Source organism: Lichenostomus cassidix, chromosome 2, assembly GCF_008360975.1.
Source record: "Lichenostomus cassidix isolate B80296 chromosome 2, HeHo_3.0, whole genome shotgun sequence".
Classification (NCBI taxonomy): Eukaryota; Metazoa; Chordata; class Aves; order Passeriformes; family Meliphagidae; genus Lichenostomus; species Lichenostomus cassidix.
In genome coordinates this window covers 17,803,250-17,814,423 of record NC_139482.1, presented here as the reverse complement: position 1 = coordinate 17,814,423, position 11,174 = coordinate 17,803,250, and the positions used below count along the sequence as shown (strand labels likewise).

The following is an 11,174-nucleotide window of genomic DNA, read 5'->3' as shown; positions in this document are numbered from 1 at the left end:
AACAGAATTTAAATATCATATTTTCTCTTGTGGGTTATTTTAATTTTTTTCCATAATGTCACGGATTTATTATTTCTAAATGCAATTACAACATCAGTTACAATGGGAACATTTTTATCTTTGCCCTGTGTCCCACAGAGACAAACCTTGAGAAGTCAAACAGTAAGCTTTCAAAAATGAGCTTATCTGTGAGGTTAAACAAGGTGTGGCAACCCTGACATGGGGCTCCTGCATCAAGAAAATGTAATTTTTCCAGCCCCTTGTAGTGGTCCTTATTCTGTAATGTGAAAATAGTTCTATAGGTGTATTTATGTATTTTTAGCACTGTCATGTACTGTGTTTTCAATGGAGATGTTATATTTAGAAGTTTCTCAAAATGTGGAGCATGTGTTAAGTTTCTTTTGCGTAATCCATCAAGACTAATTTGATTTGAGACCGGTGCCTTTTTTTTCCCCCATCTGTTTGGAAAAGTGCAGTTGTAGAGACATCAGTCATGTAACACTTTCTGTAAAACAGCTTTACTGACAGTTGGGAGTTGTCAGTAACCATGTGGATTTCAAGCTCTCAGTCTGGCTATGATGAGAAAAACCCTCTGACACATAATTTCCACAGAGCCACGGAATTTAAGGCGGGAAAGACCTAGAGTGCTCATCTAGCTGACCTTCTGCCTCGGCAGCCCAGAGGTAAGTCATGTTTCAAGCCTGAAAGCTGCAGAAAATGCCAGCTTTTGGGACAAACATACACTCAATTTAGTAGCATTTGCTCACCAATCACCATTAATTTATTTCAGTAGTTAACTGCCATTATTTATTTCATATATATGTTGTGTACCTAACTGTGGCTTATTTCCTGTTTCAGCCAATCTAGCTTCGACTTCCAGCCTTTGGGAAAGCTTTAAGAGATGCTGAGTCTGTGTTCCTTGTCTAAATATGTAGAGACCAAGCTCTGTGTTGGGAGAGGGTAGGACTGGCAGATGCCCCAGGAAAGCACATTGCTGGAAGCAGGAAAACAGTTCTGCTGAGGTAAAACCATGTCCCTGCTGCCCTTGCCCACAGTCCACTGAGTTTGCTACCCAATGCTGGGGCAGAGGCAGGAGCAGGGGCTTGCAGGACTTGGCACAGGCTGGGTGATCTTGATGTGGGCTTGCAGGGCTCCGCCTTTGTGTAGGAGATGGAGGAAAACACATCAAAGTGCCCATAAAAGCTCTTTTCTTCTCAACTAGGAAGCAGGAAAACTCAGTTTTGCCCCTGTGTTGTTGAGAAATGTGGGATTGTCTCTTCAGAGCAGTGCAGCAATCTGCACTGTGTTCACCTTTAGGAAGATACCATACTGAAATGTTTCCATCTCTCACCGTAAGACATTCTGTACCCTCTAGGACTCTCTCCTGTTCATTGTGTCCCACTCAGGAGGTGGCCAGCAGAACAGCCCATGAGGGTCAGTGTGAGAAGTGACATAACTTACTGCATCATACTTGACATATATCCAAGTCTTCTCCCTAACCTCTGCTCATCAGCACGGGCTCTCCTCTTTCAATTGTTCTGCGTGGCTGAGCTTGCTTTTGGCTGCATTGGAAAGCTTTTGGTCTCAGTGTACCCATGCAAATGATCAAGTTGACTCTTTGCGTTACAATCTTTCCTACTCGTTGCTTACTGTTGCCCCGATTTTGGAGATTTTTACAACATTACTCAGGAATCACTGTATCACATTTTTTGTGCAGTGCAAAAATATGAAATCGTGCATATTAAGCTACCTTCTTGCAAATTGGAAATGAGTCCACTTACTGTTATTTATAATAATATTTTTCTATCATTTAATACTGTTATCATTTTATTTAGTTACTTCCAGAATCAAGGGGTTCATCTAGATCAACATCCTGCTTGCAATGGGGCTGTGACCACCAGTGGATGAGGTCAGCCACACTACAGCTAAATCCTGAAACACCTTCAGGAGCAGAAGTTCCACAGCCTCTCTGGGCAACCTGTTTCAGCAGCCCTGAGCCTTCCCTTGTTCAGATTGAACAGGCTCAGCTCCCTCAGCCCCTCTCATGTTGCTCCAAGCCTCTGATGATCTCAGCAGCGCTTTGCTGGTCCCTTTCCAAATTGACACATTTGGCCTTATGCCCTCTGTAATCCCCAACTCCTTTTAACCAGGATGGCTCCTCAGCGAGGTGCTTCCCAGCCTGGAACAGATCATGTTTCCTTGTTGAACATCATGAGGTGTCTGTTGGCCCAGATCTCAAGTATATAAAGGAGCCTCTGCATTGAAGCTTTGCAGTTTGTCAGTGCAGACAGCTTAAGTCATCAACAAATCTGACTGCGTCACCATCAAGGTATCTGATGAAGATACTGAACAGTGTGGATTTTGGTACTGACCCCTTGGGTGCACCTCTGGTTGCTGGTGACCTGTCAGGCATGAACAGACAGTTTTCAGTCCCTCTTTCAACATGTCTTTCCAGCCCACACCCTCTAAGCTTCCAAATGATATTATGTGGGATGATGTCAAATCCTTGTAGGGTATTTGACACCCAGCACTTTCATCCTCACACATTCAGTAATTTCATCTTAGAAAGCAGGCTGGTCAGCTGAATTCAGTTTGCCATCACTAAGTCCATACTATTTGTTCCCAAATACTTTTTGTCCTTTATGGCCTTAGAAGTGCACCCCAAGAGGGGCAGCTCCCTCATCTTCCAGTTGACAGAGATGATGGTCATCAGCAGATAGCTGCCCAGTTTCCTTTCTTGCCTTTCTAAAGATAGATGAGATGTTAGACTTTTTCCAGACACTGGGGACTTCCCCAATCTAGACAGCTGTCACAGACAGCAGGGTTACAATCCCATTGGCCAGTTCTCTCAGGAAATGGGTATTGTCCCTTATGTCCATCTCTTGTATGTTCCCTTTTTTCATCTGGTTTCATCAAGAAGATGCTTCTGTAGCCAATTAAGTATTCTGCTGGAATTCCACCTTCCTGCACAGCAGGATAATTTTTTGCTGAGCTACTCAGTAAGCTGTATTTAAAAATCATTCAGAACTTCTGGGCACATGGTTGCATCTCAAGGGATTTTATTTAGCAACTCTGTGAGTAAACTGAAGTTTCTTTTTCTGAAATCCAGACTAATTATTCTGTAGCTTACCTTCCAAGCCTTGTTCTGGATCCTGAATTTAATAATGGTGACAGAAGATAAATCCAGGCTGATACTGTGACCACATTCACCACTGGAAGTTGAGTGTAATCCCCAGCTGTCCCCTACAGCATTCACATGATGGAATTATCACTTGTGCAGTATAAGGAGCTCCTGGATTGCCTGGTCATTGCTGTCTTACCCCTCCAGCAGATGCCTGGATGTTTGAAATTCTCCATAAGGATGAGAGCTGAATAGAAGGACATTTCTGTCAGTTTTCTGTAGGAAGCCCTGTTCACAGGCTCCTCCTGGTTGGATGTGCTGTGAGAGGCTGTCCTGTTTCCAGCAGGTCTGTCCCCTCTGCTTCTCATCCAGAGGTTCCCTCCAGTCTCAGCTTTCCTGCTGGAGCTTGGTACAGTCAGGGAAATCTAACACAGAGCACAACTCATATTGTTCATGTTTGATTCACTGTGATTCACATCTTCTTGATTAAGTTTGAATCTCTTGATTCATATAATTTTTGTTGCCTAATCAAGATGTCACTGAGCTCTAACCTTACAGTCAAATGCAGTGAAAGATAAGAAATCGAATTCATTTTCTTATTATCTGGGCTTGGTATAGAACTGTAATAATAATAATTACATGTATTTCTTTATCCTCAAGCTCTTTGAACCTGACCTGCACAGAATTTAGTGTTCTCCAAGTCAAGCCATCTGCACACAATGACATCAGAAGATGAAGTTCTGTTTGCCATAGAGAACTGCATTTGCACCTTAGAATGCTACAGCTGTGAAGATGGAAGGTATTAGAGGGGCATGTGAGCAAATCTTTGTGCTAATGAAAATACTGCGCCAACATTAACATCAGGCTGAACAAGCAGAATTTTTTTCTTTATTGTTTAATCCTCCAGAGCCCCAATCATGGAAAGAATAGACTCTTTTGAATGAAAGTCACACATTAACTTTATGTTTTATATTTTGCTCCCACGCCAGTTGAAAGTTTTTTTCCCCTTTCTTTTCCCATTCATTCATTTGACCAGGTTTTTTCCAAAATAACTGAAGTAAAGTTGGTGGGAGTTTTTTTGTTTTGTTTTTAATGTTGTTGTTGTTTTGGGGTTATGGGGTTTTTTTTGTTTGTTTGGTTGGGTTTTTTGCGGGCTTTTTGGGGGTTTTTTTGTAAGCAGAAAGCTTGATGCAGATCTTGGGCTGTTCCTGCAGCCAGAAGGTGCAGCAGCCTGGCTGCACGGTGACTCATGGCCCTGTGCCACATCGCAAATAATGCTCTTATTAATCTCTCCAGGCTTTGTTCTGGCCCCCCTCCTAGCGGTGTCTGATTTCATGGTGTGGCATAGCCAAAGGTCAGATAAACTACATGATGGCCAGAGTTGCTACTGCAGAAGGAAATCGGAAATGCCTCTCCCAGCAGTTTCAGCAATGAGGATGGAGAGAAAAATAATTTCTTTTAGTACTAACCTGCCTGGTGCATCATTTTGTGTTGCTGTTTCAGTAGAGGAAAGCTGTGGTATAGCAGCAACCCAGGGAAGCAGCCAAGCCCAGCTGTGTTGCAAATGCTTCTGGATCTGCCTGGCGCAGTACATTTTTCAGCAAATATGTTCTTTCTTTAGGTGTTTGATCATTTGCAACAAATGACAGTCCCAAGCTTGAAGAGATACTGAGCTTTGTCCCTAACTGAGCTGGTGTCATTGACTGATTCATTAATTACCCACTTTTCCCCAGATTAGATTCAACATACTGTTCACAAAGAGATAACCAGTCACGAATTAGTCAAGCTGAAGTTTGATGTGCTTGGCTACAGCGCCATTTTTTTGTTACCAGTTTCAGATGAGTGATTACTCATGTGAAACTAGCAAGTGCTTCTTGCAAGTTGTTTCTTTTCCTCCATGGCTACCCAAAGTGTTTTTATTCAAATGAAATGGAGCCCATACGCCCTGGGCTGGGTGCTTTGTGAGCAGCTAGCACAGCCAGATCAAACATGAATGCTTACTGTAAACTGGTGCGTGGTTTTCCTTGCTCTCCTTTGAACCAGGCTGTTTGTGGTTTCTGGTGACTGCTGTCTCCATTCTATGGGCTCTGGCTAATGCTGACACATAGAGGACTTTTCTGGAAAAAGAGAGGGGAGAACAAGACAGCATCACTTCCTGCACACACAGTCCTGCCCATTTCTATCAAAGGCTGAGACCTCGCTGAAGCTCATTACAAGAGAAGCTTCCTGGGTCACATTTAAATTATTTTGGCGGCAACAGAACCTGCTGCTGGCTAGACAGATGCAGGAGAGCAATACGATTGTTCTTCTCAAACCTCATAATTTCATGGGCAGGAATTGCAATACCAGTCTCATATTATGACTTTCAAAGTTACATTTGGGCCAGACTGCAGCATTTGGGACTCTGTTTTTCTGTGATGCAGAGGCACGCTAGCCCTGATCTCCATTGCTGTGCTTGGGCTTTCCCTTGCAGCAGGGCTCCCACTGCCCATGTAGGCACAGGGCTCTGTTGGCCAGAGCCAGCAGTCATATGTTCCCATCTGGAGCAAATGCCAGTAATTGCATAAAGCACAGAAAAGGGGAGAGACTGATCCAAGTGGTCTGTGTTAAACCTGGCCCCCACGACCGCCAGGGCCAGGTGGGGCTTTGCACTGAGCAGGTTTGGGACTCATCAGTCTGTCGCCTGCTTCCAAGGGGAGCAGCCCCCAGCTCATCACCCTGTTTTCCAGCTGCCAGCAGCTGCCCCAGGCCCGAGGCCCTGTGGGATCCTCACCCCAGAGCTCACCCTGTTTGATCCTCACCCCAGAGCTCACCCTGTTTGATCCTCACCCCAGAGCTCACCCTGTTTCTGCACCTCAGCTCACTTGCTGCACCAGGGACTATGGCAGGCACGGAGGAGGTGACAGCCAGGGCCAACCCTCCTGTCTCAGCCTCCAATGTCCCCTTTGTCACTGCCAGCCCCTGGCTTGTCTCAGATTAACCTGATGGCTGGCTGGTGGCAAATTGTGCGGGAGCCCTCCCCTCTTTGGCTCGCTTAGCCAGGGGGGGGTTTTTTGCGGAGCGTGGTTATTACTGCTCTGCTTTTGTTCTTTGTCATCAGTCCTGGCTTATTTTTCTGTGCATTAACTGTTAATAACGACGTGAAGCGCTAAGCTTTGGCGACCAGCAGAGCTCTGCACAAATGCGAGGCCAGCACGGCCGCTGGCACAGGGCTGCTCGCTGCCAGGGTGGGCGGCCGGACACGCGGGGAGCTCGCTGTGGCCACCGCGGGGACCGGACACTTGTCAGCATCGCGACACGGCGGCGGGAAGGGCAGCCCGGCACATGGCGGCACAGGGCTCAGCGCCGGCCTGGCTCCCCTGCAGCCCGGGCTTCTCCCAGCACTGCCCCTTGCGCTCCTTCCCGCTCGCCCAGGCTCCTCGACATCCCTCAGGCAGGCGGGAGGAGGGAGGAGCAGAGGATGAGAGCTGGCTTTACTCACAGATGCTGCTGCTGCAGAGGGGGAGGCACCACCGCGGGAATGTAGACGGACAGGCAGAGGTGATTAATAGTGATACATATTATTTTAATTGAGTCATGTTTGGCCTCTTGCTTTGCCAGTACTCAATTTTTTTTTTTTTGCTATTGTTGTGATGTGAATTTGGAATTAATTTAAAGTATAATAAGAATCCCTCAGCTGGCAAATGCAGGCAAGACTGAAAATTAAAATGCTATGTAAATCTCACAAGATTAGGGCATAAACTGCAGCAGGCAGTGGAATGGCTGAAGCTTCAAGAAGCTGGAAAAGCCTCTCTCCACATTATTCCTGATAATACAAAATCAATTTACGTTGAATGCATTTTTTCCAAATAGCCATCCACCACATTCTATTTGATATTACTAATGAATGCAGAAATTGGATCTTAATACATTCCAGGGAAATATTCTGCAGAGGTTTTATTAGTTCTAAAAATACTTGGTGGCATCGCGGTACTTTGTCATTAAAATTGCCCGCTTTTGTGATATAGATATTGTGGAATTGTAATGAGAATGCTGCGGCGCTGGCAGTGGCAGCATTTTGTTTTGAAATCGCAGGTCCTTTCCGAAGGTTTTCGAAGCACCGTCTGTGAGATGCTGCCACCCCCCTGCTTTCAGCTCTGCCACAGCCGAGAGCACGGCAGCAGAAGGGCAGGGTGGGGATGGGGCACGGCGACAGGGGAGGTGTCAGCCACACTCACGGACAGCACTGAGCTCACAGACACGGCTCTGCCTCGGAGCTGCCTTGTCCTTCCCTGAAGCCGCTGCAGAAAAGGCAACAACAAACAATTCAGTGAGTTTCTCCCAGCCGGGATGCAGCGGAGGCTCAGGGCTGCAGGGTCCCCCCGTGGCAGAAGCTGCTCACCTCGTGCTCTGGGGGGCTGCAGGCGCAGCAGGCTGGTAGAGGCTGCTTCTCCCAGGAATCCCAGCAAACCCCATCCAAGGGAAGGCACCTAGCATGTGGAGGGCGGGAAATCCCAAAGAGCCTGACGAGGAGCTCAGCCCTGCAGCCCTGCAGCACAGGCCGGGCTCACCATTCCTGTGACCACCCGGCCGGCTGCTGAGATTGCCAGGATGGCACAGAGAATCGCTGGGAAATCGCTGCCGAGCCCTCTGCGTGCAGGGCACCCGCTTCGATCTGCCTCCGGTGAGGAGGAGGTGAAGTCCCTGCCGTGGCTGTTGCCTGGAGCTCCATCTGCAGCACTCATGAGGAACGTATCGCTCCTCCTGCGCGGAAGCCATTAATTCCCAGCTGCAGGAGAGGAGCCTGCATGGGGCAGAATGCAGCCGCTGCCTGCAGGAAGGTGCTGCCGAGCGGCCTGGGGCTCCCGGCAGCTCTGTGCCACCGCACGCTATTCCTGACCTGCCCAAAAGCGCTGCTTATCTCTGCAGATTAAGGGCAGCCTCTCCGCGGGGCTGGGCGGCCAGGCAGCCCCTTTCCCTCCCTCCCCTGCTCAGCTTCCTCACCTCGGGAATCGCGATAATCATATCTGCCCCTGGGAGCTGCATCACTTACAGCCAGTGGCTAAAACTGTTAAACCAAGGGAGAGAAAAGGGCAGAGCATTGTTAGGCTTCCCATAAAGATTCTTTCCCCCCCACCCCACCTTTTATTGGTAAAAAAACCTAAGTGAACTGAAAATGAGACATCTGGAAAAGAAAAAAAGCCCTGTGGGATCTAAATAAGACTCTGTTTGTGTGAGGCTTCCTGCTATCTTTAACTATTCTATTGTGCATACCGACAACAAGGCAGCTCTGGTCCCGAGGAAAGTGAAGATCTCCAAAATGAGGGCTGTTGGGGGCAAGGTGGAGAGCTGAGTTACAACAGCAGCATTAATACTTTTTTTGACATCCTTTTCAGATGTGGTTACAGCTCCCATTTATTCTGCTACTGATTAATTTGATCAAACATTGTGAACAAATAATTTGTATTAAAAATTGTGTGAGTTCCACCCTTCCTGTAGTTGGCTTCAGGCAGGTATTTATTGGATAACATAGTCTCAGACTAGTGAATGTTGACATTTAATTAATATGGAAGCTTAGCATTGTGAATACGAAGAACAGAAAAAAGGCCCAAGAAAATCCTGTGATAATGAAAGGAGATGACAACCAGGTTCTGGTAGTCAGACGTTTCTGTTGACATTGAAGGGTCAAACGTAGATATCTGGTGGAGGGCTGCAAATAACACACTGTGGGTCAGGGTTTGCATGTACAAATAGTTCCACACGATGCCTGACTTACACTCGAGCTGCCTGCACTTGCACTGGCAGTGCTAGGGTGGATATTTTCGTCATGACCTTACCAGGAAGATGCTACCAAAATAGGGAGAGTGGCATGACAAACCATTGCAGTCCTGTGAGTGCCCACTATACAGCATATGGGGTTTCTTTCCACAAAATTTAGGGGTTAAAACCCCCCAAAATCAGGCTAGTAAAATTGAATCTATGTTGGGGATTAGGTACTGTGACCAAAAAAAGCAAAATTAGGCTAGTAAAACTGCATTTATGTTAGGGGATTAGCCACCATGACCTACACACCTATGCCAGCAGAACTCTGGAGTATCTCAGAAGAACTTGTGTCCTGTCCAACTTGTGACAGGTAACATCCGTGCCCACAAAAAGCAAACAAACTGCAAAGAACTTGATTGTAATAAAAAGAGAGTGCTTTATCACAGCAATGTACCAGAAATGTTTCTCTTGTCATGCATAAATCACGAGCATGGGGTTGCCTGAATTTTCCATTCCATTAACTCTGCACTTTTTGAGTTGAGATGAAAATAGCTGGAGAAAGGAAATACTCTCTGCTGTACACTGAGAGAATCACAAGACATGTTAAATTGCCCTGTTACTTTGTTGGGCATTAGCCTGCCACTAACTTCTGTTTATTATGTGGTTTACCTTACAAAGTAATTGGGCTCAGAATCCTGTTTATTGCATGTGCAGGAAGGACATTATTTTTTTCTTACATTATTGGGTTTTATCCCCCATACTTTCATCTATTTCATGCTGAAATTTGACAAAAAATAATTTAAAAAGGTGAGAGTGAGTCTTTTTCTCTGTTTCATGTTTAGATTCAACAGAGAGGTTTCCACTTAGTGGAAACAGATACTCCATTAAAAGTCCACTGCTGCTGTATAATTTAAATGCTTTTTCAACACCACAAACTACCTCAAGCCAAACAGCTGGTGTTGACTAAGAATGGTATTTCAGCCTGTTACATGCTGTGATTATTACTTCCCAAACAAGAGTTTATACTTCATTTTCAGTGAAGATTAAATTAATTAGGATGTCAATGTGATATGGGAATAAGGAGGTGAGTGAAATTAACAGTTTTCACCTACTCTGAGGTTTGCTTAATTAACAATTTTCATTTGGAAGTGGTGGTCTGGGACTGTGTTTTAGCAGTAATACCTCTTTTTGGGCAAATAGTACACTTCACAAGTCATGCAGGAAAACACAAGCTCATCAGAAAGCTGATCAGTACTTCCATTTTGACTACGCATGACATACTAAAAGAAAAAAATCCTATTGAACAGATTTAAAAATCTACCTTTTCATAGCATGTATTGAAAATGAGCAGTATCCTCCTATATAAGTACAAGAAATTGTAATGTATGAAGAAATTGTATTCTGCTCTTTTATTATATTTGAAGAAATTATTTTCTCATGTTGCTGCAAAATTGTCACACTAGAGAAAGCTACTAGTTTCTCTTCTCTCCATTAAAATGTAGTCAGCATTCTCCTAAACCATCAATATTATTGCAATGTTTCTCTCTCCACAGATCAGGGACTATTTCTCTCTCATCAATAATAAAGTTTAGTGTTCAAATTCTTATCTCTGCATTCATAATTAATTGTTGATATAAAAAAAAAAGTCTTCACTATCTTTTCAGTTGTCTCAGGATTTCATAAGTCATTTAAAAAAGAAAGAAAAATGGAAAACATCTGCTTTAGAGACCAACCGTTAAGAATGTGATTCTACAACAACGCTGGTTGCCCTCACATGCCCTTAATGACCACTTATTGGCAGTAACATAACTTAAGGTTTTAATTGATGTTTTAGCCAGGCTTTTGACTTCAGAGTAGTATTTGTAAAGATTCTAATTATCATGATATAGTAGAAATTAGAAGGCAATTTGTAAATGTTTAGATCAACGTGATTAATACAGTAAAACTAGAGCAGCCTGAACATGCATACAGCTTTACATAGGGGAGCAATCCGTGCTTAAAAAAATACCTAAAAATAACTGCAGATTCAGGTCTTAAGTGATAAAACACCATCAGTCTGACCAGATTTTCATTTCCACAGAAATGTGGTGTGTAGTATGACTTGTATTCCACCAATCCCACAAATATAATTTGTATTCCATGAATTATATAAACAAAATTAATCTCTCCTCCTATTTGAATTTCAACCACAAATGTATATTGGAGATCTGAATATATTTGTTATTTTAAAATATATAAGCAAGTAAATCTTAGTGTGCAGTTTCTTCATGAGTTTTTGAGAAGCATGTAGACATCTGAGGTATTTTGACTG

At 44.5% G+C, this 11,174-nt stretch overlaps 1 long non-coding RNA gene across 2 annotated transcripts; it reads left to right on the top strand.

Annotated features, from left to right (window-relative positions):
• Positions 1–698: 698 nt before the first annotated feature.
• On the top strand, positions 699–10,469 carry LOC146440890 (uncharacterized). Of its 2 annotated transcripts, none has more exons than XR_014849711.1 (3): positions 699–1,434; positions 1,846–3,920; positions 4,418–10,469. It is a non-coding gene; the product is annotated as an uncharacterized LOC146440890 (long non-coding RNA). The 2 variants fall into 2 exon arrangements; XR_014849710.1 differs by lacking the exon at positions 4,418–10,469 and having other exon boundaries at positions 699–1,022; positions 1,376–1,434; positions 1,846–4,218.
• The last annotated feature ends 705 nt before the right edge of the window (positions 10,470–11,174 follow it).